This window comes from Drosophila mojavensis, unplaced genomic scaffold (genome assembly GCF_018153725.1).
Source record: "Drosophila mojavensis isolate 15081-1352.22 unplaced genomic scaffold, ASM1815372v1 contig_277, whole genome shotgun sequence".
NCBI classification, from domain to species: Eukaryota; Metazoa; Arthropoda; class Insecta; order Diptera; family Drosophilidae; genus Drosophila; species Drosophila mojavensis.
Window position 1 is genome coordinate 558,072 of NW_025318822.1, and position 8,630 is coordinate 566,701.

Below are 8,630 nucleotides of genomic sequence, written 5' to 3' on the forward strand. Positions count from 1 at the left end.
TAGAGAAAACAACGCATTGATTAGAGCGTGCCATTTGTCTATCAACAAATGCGATCAATTGGCTGACGCAAATGAAATGCCAGCTGAGATGTTTATTACAAAATAAGGTAAAATCAAATGTTCAAGGGGTAAAATAAAAAATAATAATATAATAATAATAATAATAAAGAAAAGAATTGTAATAATAATATTTCTGAGGTCAAACTAAGTCGGGGAATATCCCTAATTTTGAGTTGAGTTTAATTTACATAAAAAAATTTAAATAAATTTTTAGTATATAGATGAGTAATAGTGAAACAATTTTTCTTTCAATTATTTCAGAGTTCGATCGGATAAGTTCACTATCGTTTATACGCATTCGGTCTCTTGTTAGATAATAAAAAAAATCAGTTATAGATCTATGTATCTTAAATAGATAGACGAACGTTCGTATAGCTCTATATCAACAATATATATATATGTGTATATATTGAGTATGACTCCTGCCAGGCGTTTTTTGCTGCTTCAAACATTTGCACATATATTATATAGGGTATATTATACCCTGCACTTCCTTATTCAATATGTTAAAATAAAAAAAAAGTAAACAAATAAAGTCAACATTTGACAGTTACTTAAAATGTTAATGTATGCGTAGCATATATTATGTGAGGTACATTGCTCACCAAGCAAGGGTTAAATAAATCAATAATAGGTAGGCGTGACAACATATTGTAAACGCAATTCAATACTCACAAATATTCGTTTTGCTTCCGTCGTCGAGGCGTGGCGAGGCGGAGGGCAGAGTGAGGCAAACAGAGACAGAAAAAAGAAAACAAGAAAAGACAATAATAATCGACACCTAGCACAGGTGAGAACATTTCCAATTGTCACCGAAACTATCACGATAATTGTTTTCCATGTCGACATTTAGTTGATTGACTTTGAGGGCAATCGGTGAGGCCGACTCAGACTTGGGTTGCTATGCCAAATGTTTCGTGCGGACAGAACGCAAAAGATAAAATGTTTCGTACAGTCGAGTGACGAGTTTTGACTTGTCTCGTAATTGATTAAATCTGATTCGCAATTCCAGTGCAGCCGGCCATAATCCAATGGCAGAGACATGTAAGCACCTGGTTTACGCTTGTTTAACAAAAATTTCAATTAAATTCTCTGCCTGTAGGTTATGTGATTGCATTTCATAAGCAATTTGCGACATTCGGAGTGGGCCACGAAATACGAATTTCGAAATACGAAAAACGAGAAACGAGAAACATGAAACAAGAAACGAAAAACATTTAACAATAAATTATTTATGGTTCTTTTTTAAGAGCTGCCTGGCTGCTCAGATCTGAAATGTGAAAATGCGAATGGGCAAAGGCAAAACTTCTTAGCCAAAAGCATTTTGTTAATGAATGTATTGCAGAGTGCTGTGTGTGTGTGTGTGTTTGTGTGTGTGTATGTATCAGCATGCTTATGCGTGTGTGTGTGTGTGAGTTTATTTCTGTATTCACGTTTACCACTTGACTGCTCACACAGCCAAGAGCTTGGTCTCGAATGTGCTTACATATTCATAAATGCATAAATTGAAGGTAAATTCGCAAAGAAAACATTTCACATCACTTTACATTAAAACTTTACGCTTCTCTCGCTCCAGCACTGTCTTTTTGCCTGTTCTCTCTCGCTCTCTCTCTCTCTATCTCTCTCTATCTCCGTCTCTATCTGTCGTTTGCAATGCTGGCAATTTCTGAGTATTTTCTTATGGCCACCTGCCAGGCCCCCATCCCATACTGTGCATACCTCTGCTCTATGTTGTTTGCTTTTAATTTTCGAATTTTTGAAATAATGCCTGCAGTTATTTGCTTAAGTGTGCGTATAAAAATCAAGTATACGCACTGATAACGTACCATTCTAGCCCATTGTATAGCTGCTGCTGCCTTCACTGCCGGCAATAGATCAGTTTCTCTATGACTGTGTGTGTGTGTGTGCTCAGCCAGTGACGTAGCTAGCATTAAGTGTGTGGGGTATACTACTGTATATTAAACTAAATAGCAACAGCTTAATGACATCTAGCAAAGCTAGTCAAACTGTAATCAGCTGTCTTCAACTAGCATTGCTTAGCTCATCCCCTTAAGAGACAGCCATGACTGCGCTTAGTTGACTGCCGTACTGCCTGTGGCCAAGAGTATTTGCACTTGACAGCTGCTGTTGTTCCCATTCGAAGTGAAAGAAGCAGGCGCTGCACTGTCCAATATAGCTCGAATATCAATTTGACAATTGGGTTAAGAAGTCCGGAAATTGCAAATAAAAACATCAATTACTGCATGCAATTTAAACAGTCATTATAATTTGGCTCGCAGCAGCTAAACTTTAGCTGACAAGCATGAAATAAAAGAGGAGTGTGGGAGAGAGAGAGAGAGGAGAGAAAGCGATAGTCTATATGACAGTGTAGCAGATCAATTAAAGCTGAGAAGGAATGCGAAATGCGCATCAAACTAATCTAATTAGACAAACATCAAGACATATGCATGAGTGTGTGTGCGTGTGAGTGCTGACATCGTAAAATTAGTTTTATGACAATGCATAAAAATGTTGCATGAAATTAATGAGCAAAAATTAGATGCGAAAGAGTCGGAACGAGCATTGGCTTTGCTCAGCGCAATCGTCCTCGGGCCACATTCAATGACCACAATTGACATTTATGACGGGGCGGCGGTGCGTCGGTGTGGTGGTGCGGCGGTGCTGGGCGCGCATAATCGAAATAAAATGCAATTAATTGAATTTATTGTTGCATTTGTTTTGGTTCGCATCATTAATGTCAAGGCAAATGACTGGCAGTAAGGCCGAGAGCCAATCACATAATATGGCGCCCCCTCATCGGGGAGCGATTCAAGTTTCCCTGATTACGCGTATTTGGGCCAATAAAGGGAATAGCATAGAAATACTACTATGTACTTTGGGCAGCCAATGGGTACAATTCGTAAGTCATTCGAATGGACACAGCGGCACAGAGAGATGCGAGTGTCAGCCTGTCGACAGGTCCTGCATGGCAGAGCGACAAATTTATGAGCTTTAAAGTACACATGTCCACTCACCATAAATCATATGACAGCCGCAGGGGGTGGGGGACCAGCTGACCGAGCGTACGGCCCGAGCCAGGGACAGCAATGAGATGAATGTCCCTTTTGCCACGCAATGCAATTTTAAAATGTATTTCAAATATTGCAAACTGGCAACTGTTTGGAATCGCTTACAGCTTCAGACGCACACACACACATATATATATATATATACACACATATATATACACACATATATATGCATATACATCTACATATAAATATGTGGAATCGAGCGAGCCGAGCACATAGTTTTTCAGCGGCTTTTGGTATTTTCAGTCTAAGCTGATTGAATACAAGTAAAGAGGGTATAATGTATAAGACAGTTAAAATCCCACATGCCTCAGGATTCTATAGAGACTCAAAAGAAGGAGCTGTAGAAACAAATATTTATCTACTTTTTCATGTATGTATAACTTTAAGGCTAATTTATTTAATCACTGGTTCTGAAATAAGTATATAAATATATAAATATTTATAACATATACTATAATTTAAAGGGTTTTTTTTGCCCTTATTTGATACCTTTGTGAAGTTTATGAATAGAAAAAAAAATAATAATAATAATAATAATTACATATAGTAGAGAATAGACAGGTTTAAAATACAATTTTCAAAAGTTTCATATAATGTAAACAATAAAATAAATAATTATAATATATAAATATGAATAATAAAAAAAAAATACATTATTTGATTTCATTTACTCAAATTATTTAATTTATTAAAATTATTAATTTTTTAAAATAGTTTTTTATTTTTATTTTTATTAATTTTTTTTATTTGTTTTACATATTTTACTTATTTTATTAATGTTGCATATTTTTTTTTTTTCATATTTTATTAAATTTATTATTGTTATTAATTTCATTAACTTTATTTTTTCATATTTTACTTATTTTATTTGTTTTATAAATTTTATTTTTTTCATGTGTATTATTTATTTTATTTCTTTACATATTTTATGTTAACTTATTATTTGAATATAATTATTTTTAAACATTTATTATCATTATTATTATCATATATTATATATCCTCAGGATTTACTTCTTCTGCTTCTTCCTCCTGCATTTTTACGGCCTGATATTCGCAAACAATACCACTTAAACTTAACTGGAAGCGTTTCTTTCCCCATAGGGTATAAAACGCAGTTCAGTTGAAGCGCCAGTGCTAGTCTAGGGTATTCCTCGGCTCATCAATGCCAACCAGACAGCGCTGGCTTGTTCTAGATGTGCTTTGCACTGTCATAAGCCTTCAACCCGCTTGTGCACTTACTAGCCGTCGTACTCATCGTATCCATTCCCTTGGCACCATGGCACATTGTCACCGGAAGTGCCACAATCACACACACACACACACACAAATACGCACATAGCCCTGTGTCAGTTAGCAGTCGTCTTGGCAACGGGACTCCGATCGGCTTTTGGCCTGCTTTAGCCAGCTGCTGCTGCTACTTTTCAACTGTGCATAAATACATACATACACACACACACACACACACACACACACACACACACACACACACACACACAAATATATATATTTATAGAAATATGCATTTATTGTGCAGCGGAATGAAGTTTTTTATTTTGTTGATATGGCAACGGACATTGGCATGCAGCTGGTGCGTGCGGCAGCCAAGCCACAGCTAAGTTCTGGTTGCACTTTGTGTCTCTGGCTTCAATGTTGTCCAGCTGTTCATTGGATGCTGGACAGTAAAATATTCCAGGACTTGGCTGCGTTTTTACGATTTTGCTGATATTTATAATTTGACAGATATCTCTAATGCAGCGCGCATCAGAGGTTTATAGCATGGACAAATAGTAAAAAGTCCTTTTGCGATAATCAAGTGCTTTACTGCAGTGAGTCTCTATCGAACCCCTTGGAGCTTTGCTTTCGTTTTTTGCTCTTCTTTCTGGTACTCATCCATCTATGCTGCGAGCCACATCAACTGACCGAACGCTGGCTGGCCATGGCCCCGATGCCATCCGTGTGTCCAGGCATCAGTTAAATCTAACAAATGACACACAACTGCCAAAACGAAGTCACTATGAATGTCACCTGGGTTTCGTCATTCGACCAAAAGTTGGCGAACGCCTCGCACCGCGCAACCCCCACTACCACCCAAACGACTGCGGGCTCAACGAATTTTGACATGTGCCATTATTAGTTCAGCACTCTGACATTTTTTTTTTTTTTCAGCTCTAGAGAATCCTATTGGGGGTTTTGGCTTTGTTTTTGCGCGCACAATGCGTTCTAGAGTTTTTATGACCATAAGAGTTTTACTTCTCAGATGGATGACAGCAATAAAGGTGCACACACACACACACACACACACCGAGACATAGACACAGGCACAACCTTGACGTGGCGTGGTGTGGTGTGCGGCATGGCGTGGCCATTTTATCACACGAACACACATTGCTCATACGCAACGTTGGCCACAGGCCTCTCCACTGCCGGCGCTGGCCTCGTTGGCTGCACTAATTAAACTTGTGCTCGACGGTTATTATGGCTGCATTGCATGGCATCGGTTAATGTGTGCTACACGACATACCCGGCCACACAGCCCCACTTTGGCGCCCGTTGGCCGGCCCCGCCCAACGGCCGCCCACCTGTTTTAATGCCGCGTCGCATTGTCTTTTCGAGGCCTTCGCCATAAAAAAGGTCTGCGGCGAGCGTACTAAGCATTTACGTTTGCGCATCTAATTAAAATAAGTTCGCATGGCAATGGCACTTCAAAGTCTAAATTATCCTGATGGCTTCATTCGTTTCGACTGCAAACACAAACATACACACACACATACACACACATAGAGAGCATACCCCCAGGTGCTCCGTGTGACTCTGGGCCAGATAGCCAGCGACGGCGAAGGGACAACATTAAAAGCACGTGTAACGCAACACAGCCAACTATTTGCGCACAATGTCTGCAGCGGCAGCGTCGTGGGCCACCGTTATGTAATTATAATATTTTTTATTAGCTTATCTGATACGCCAACAACAAGGAAATAACATAAATTCACTTGCCGCTGCCGCTTTGCCAAGTCTCTTTGATTCGCCCGGGTCCGGTCTATTCAAAAAATGTACAACAGCATCGAGGGCGAATTCATTCAAATACTGACAGCGACTCGCTCATACTCTTTGCTGTTTTAAACTGAAGTGATGTTTGTGAATTTGTTTAGGGGTTGACCTTAGCAAGCTTAGTTAAAGAATTTAAAGTATTTTTTATAATAATTAAATATAATAATTAAGGATAGCATATGAGACCTCTTTAGGTAGACGAAGTTAATTTGACTTGTTTTATTTTTATTTTTTTTTATTTTATTTTAATTAATTAATTTTTTTTCAATGTTTTAATTTAATTATAAATTCCTATGGATAATAAATAAATTGTTTTATTTTTAATTCTTTATTTTTTAATTTAATTAAATTTTTTTTTTTACTTACACATTTATTTTTTGTTTTATTATTTCTTTATTTTATTCATGAGATTATATGCCTATTCATTTATAAATTTATATATTGATTCTTTATTTTATTGTTTATTTATTTATGTGTCTATTTATTTATTTTTTTATTGATTTATTTTATATATTTATTTATATATATTTATTAAATTTTTTATAATTATAATTTTTCATTCCTAGGTGTTTTTTTTAATTCTTTTTTTTTTTTTTTTCATGGTGTACATATATTATAGTTACAGCGGAGTTACACTGTAATGGTAATTAAGGTGAAGAAACATATCGACTCGAATGGCTTTGCCTTACATTTGCAGTTGCATATAGGCTGCTTTGCCTCTTGGCAATTCCATATGCATAAAGTTTCCACTTTGAAGCTGTTGAGTTTTGAATGAACTTTATTAACTCTGTTTATTCGCTCTTAGCTTCATTATTGCGTAGTTGTCATGCTCGATCGTCTTTGCAGAGTACCCGGGGCAAAAACTTGTTTATTTAAAGGCACACACAAACAAGCACGCACCCACCCCACGCTCAATACGCCCTGCTCACTGCTCACTGTTTATTATAAATTTTAATATATGTAGGTAGGTCGATGCGTTGCATGCGGGGCATTGGGCGCCCAGGTGAAAGATGCCCATTGAGAGGAAGAGGCGCATTGTCAGAGCAAACAGAAGAGCAGCAACGGCAGCAACAACAATACATATTTTTACTGGTCAAAGCCAGGCAAGGTTAGGTTGGGCCTTGAGCCCCAGCTCAAGCAGCAGTTGATAATATAAATGGGAAAACGAAAGGTCGACATTTATTATGAGGCTTTATCAGCAGAATACATTTGTTCCGTGCCGTGTTATGAACTGGGAATATTTGGCTACTCGTAGAGCAGCCTTACAGGACAGGACAGGACAGGGCAGTACAGGACAGCGCAGCGCAGAAGAGCCCCAAAGCAAGACATGCTCCTCTTGCCCCCACCTCGCAGCGCATTCTACAAGGTTTTTCCGTGTAAATGGTGAACCGCTGCGGTGGCCGGCGTGCAGGAGGCTCTCCTTGGGGTGGCATCTGTATCAGTTTGGGGCACAGCAGCGTCCAGTGGATAATACGGCTACACGTGTCCGCGACTTGGCCCTAAGCAAACTGTGAAATACCGGGCCAGCCAGGTGCTTGAAGAGCTTTTCATTAATTCCATTTATGTGACTGCCAGATATGCGACTCTGGCACATTTCCCTCTGATTGATGGGAACAATCAATTGAATTGATTAATTGCCTAATTAGCATCTCGATTTCCGTCTGCGGAATTTTTGTATCAAGCCGGCTGTAGCCCAACTGCGATAAGCATTTATTAATCATGTTAACCCAGCAATCCATTCGACACACATATGCCTCGCTCGGCCGCCCATCAGACGGCAAATGGCTGCGTCTAATGTCTTATCTACATGGAAATGCAGCCACTCCGGGTGCATCCGGCTGCAGTTGTAACTGCTGCACTGCATGTGGTCGTCACTGAAGGCAGCCGGCAAGTTTGTGTGCACCGTTTCATGTCGTGCTGTTCCGTGCCGTGCCGAGCTCTGCTCTGCTCTGCTCTACTCTGCTCTGCTCTGCTCTGCTGTGCTGAGCGTCAAAATCTTCAGTGCTTTGCTATTTGCGCATTTCCGGTTTCCGTTGCAGTTGCACGTCCTGAACGAACTCCCATGCCGCCATAGATACATTCTTTATATGCAGAAAATATCCTGCTATGCACCGAATGCTTCTTATTCCACTGTCGTGCTCTCGCTGTGGCTGATGCTGCTGATGCTACTGCTGCTGTGACTGCTGTTGTTGTTGCAGCCATCGACTGACGGCTTCATGCATGGGAATTATTAACTAAACAGCCAGCATCAGCAGCAGCAGCAGCATTGGCATCGACATCGGCAACAACACATCGACACCAACAACAAGGACATCATGCCATACCGTTAAGGTAATGCACGTTATGGCGTCTGCATGCCAGAATGCAGCTTCGCATCGCTTCGAGCTTCAGTTGATGGCGTCCATAAAGTCTGCAAAAATATTATGATGTGTGGCATTGTTTGAAT

General features: G+C 39.3%; 1 long non-coding RNA gene across 1 annotated transcript; it reads left to right on the plus strand.

The window, feature by feature from the left end:
- The first annotated feature begins 550 nt into the window (after positions 1-550).
- LOC116803705 lies at positions 551-1,327 on the plus strand. Its single transcript, XR_004363754.2, has 3 exons — positions 551-850; positions 914-1,104; positions 1,163-1,327. It is a non-coding gene; the product is annotated as an uncharacterized LOC116803705 (long non-coding RNA).
- Positions 1,328-8,630: the final 7,303 nt, after the last annotated feature.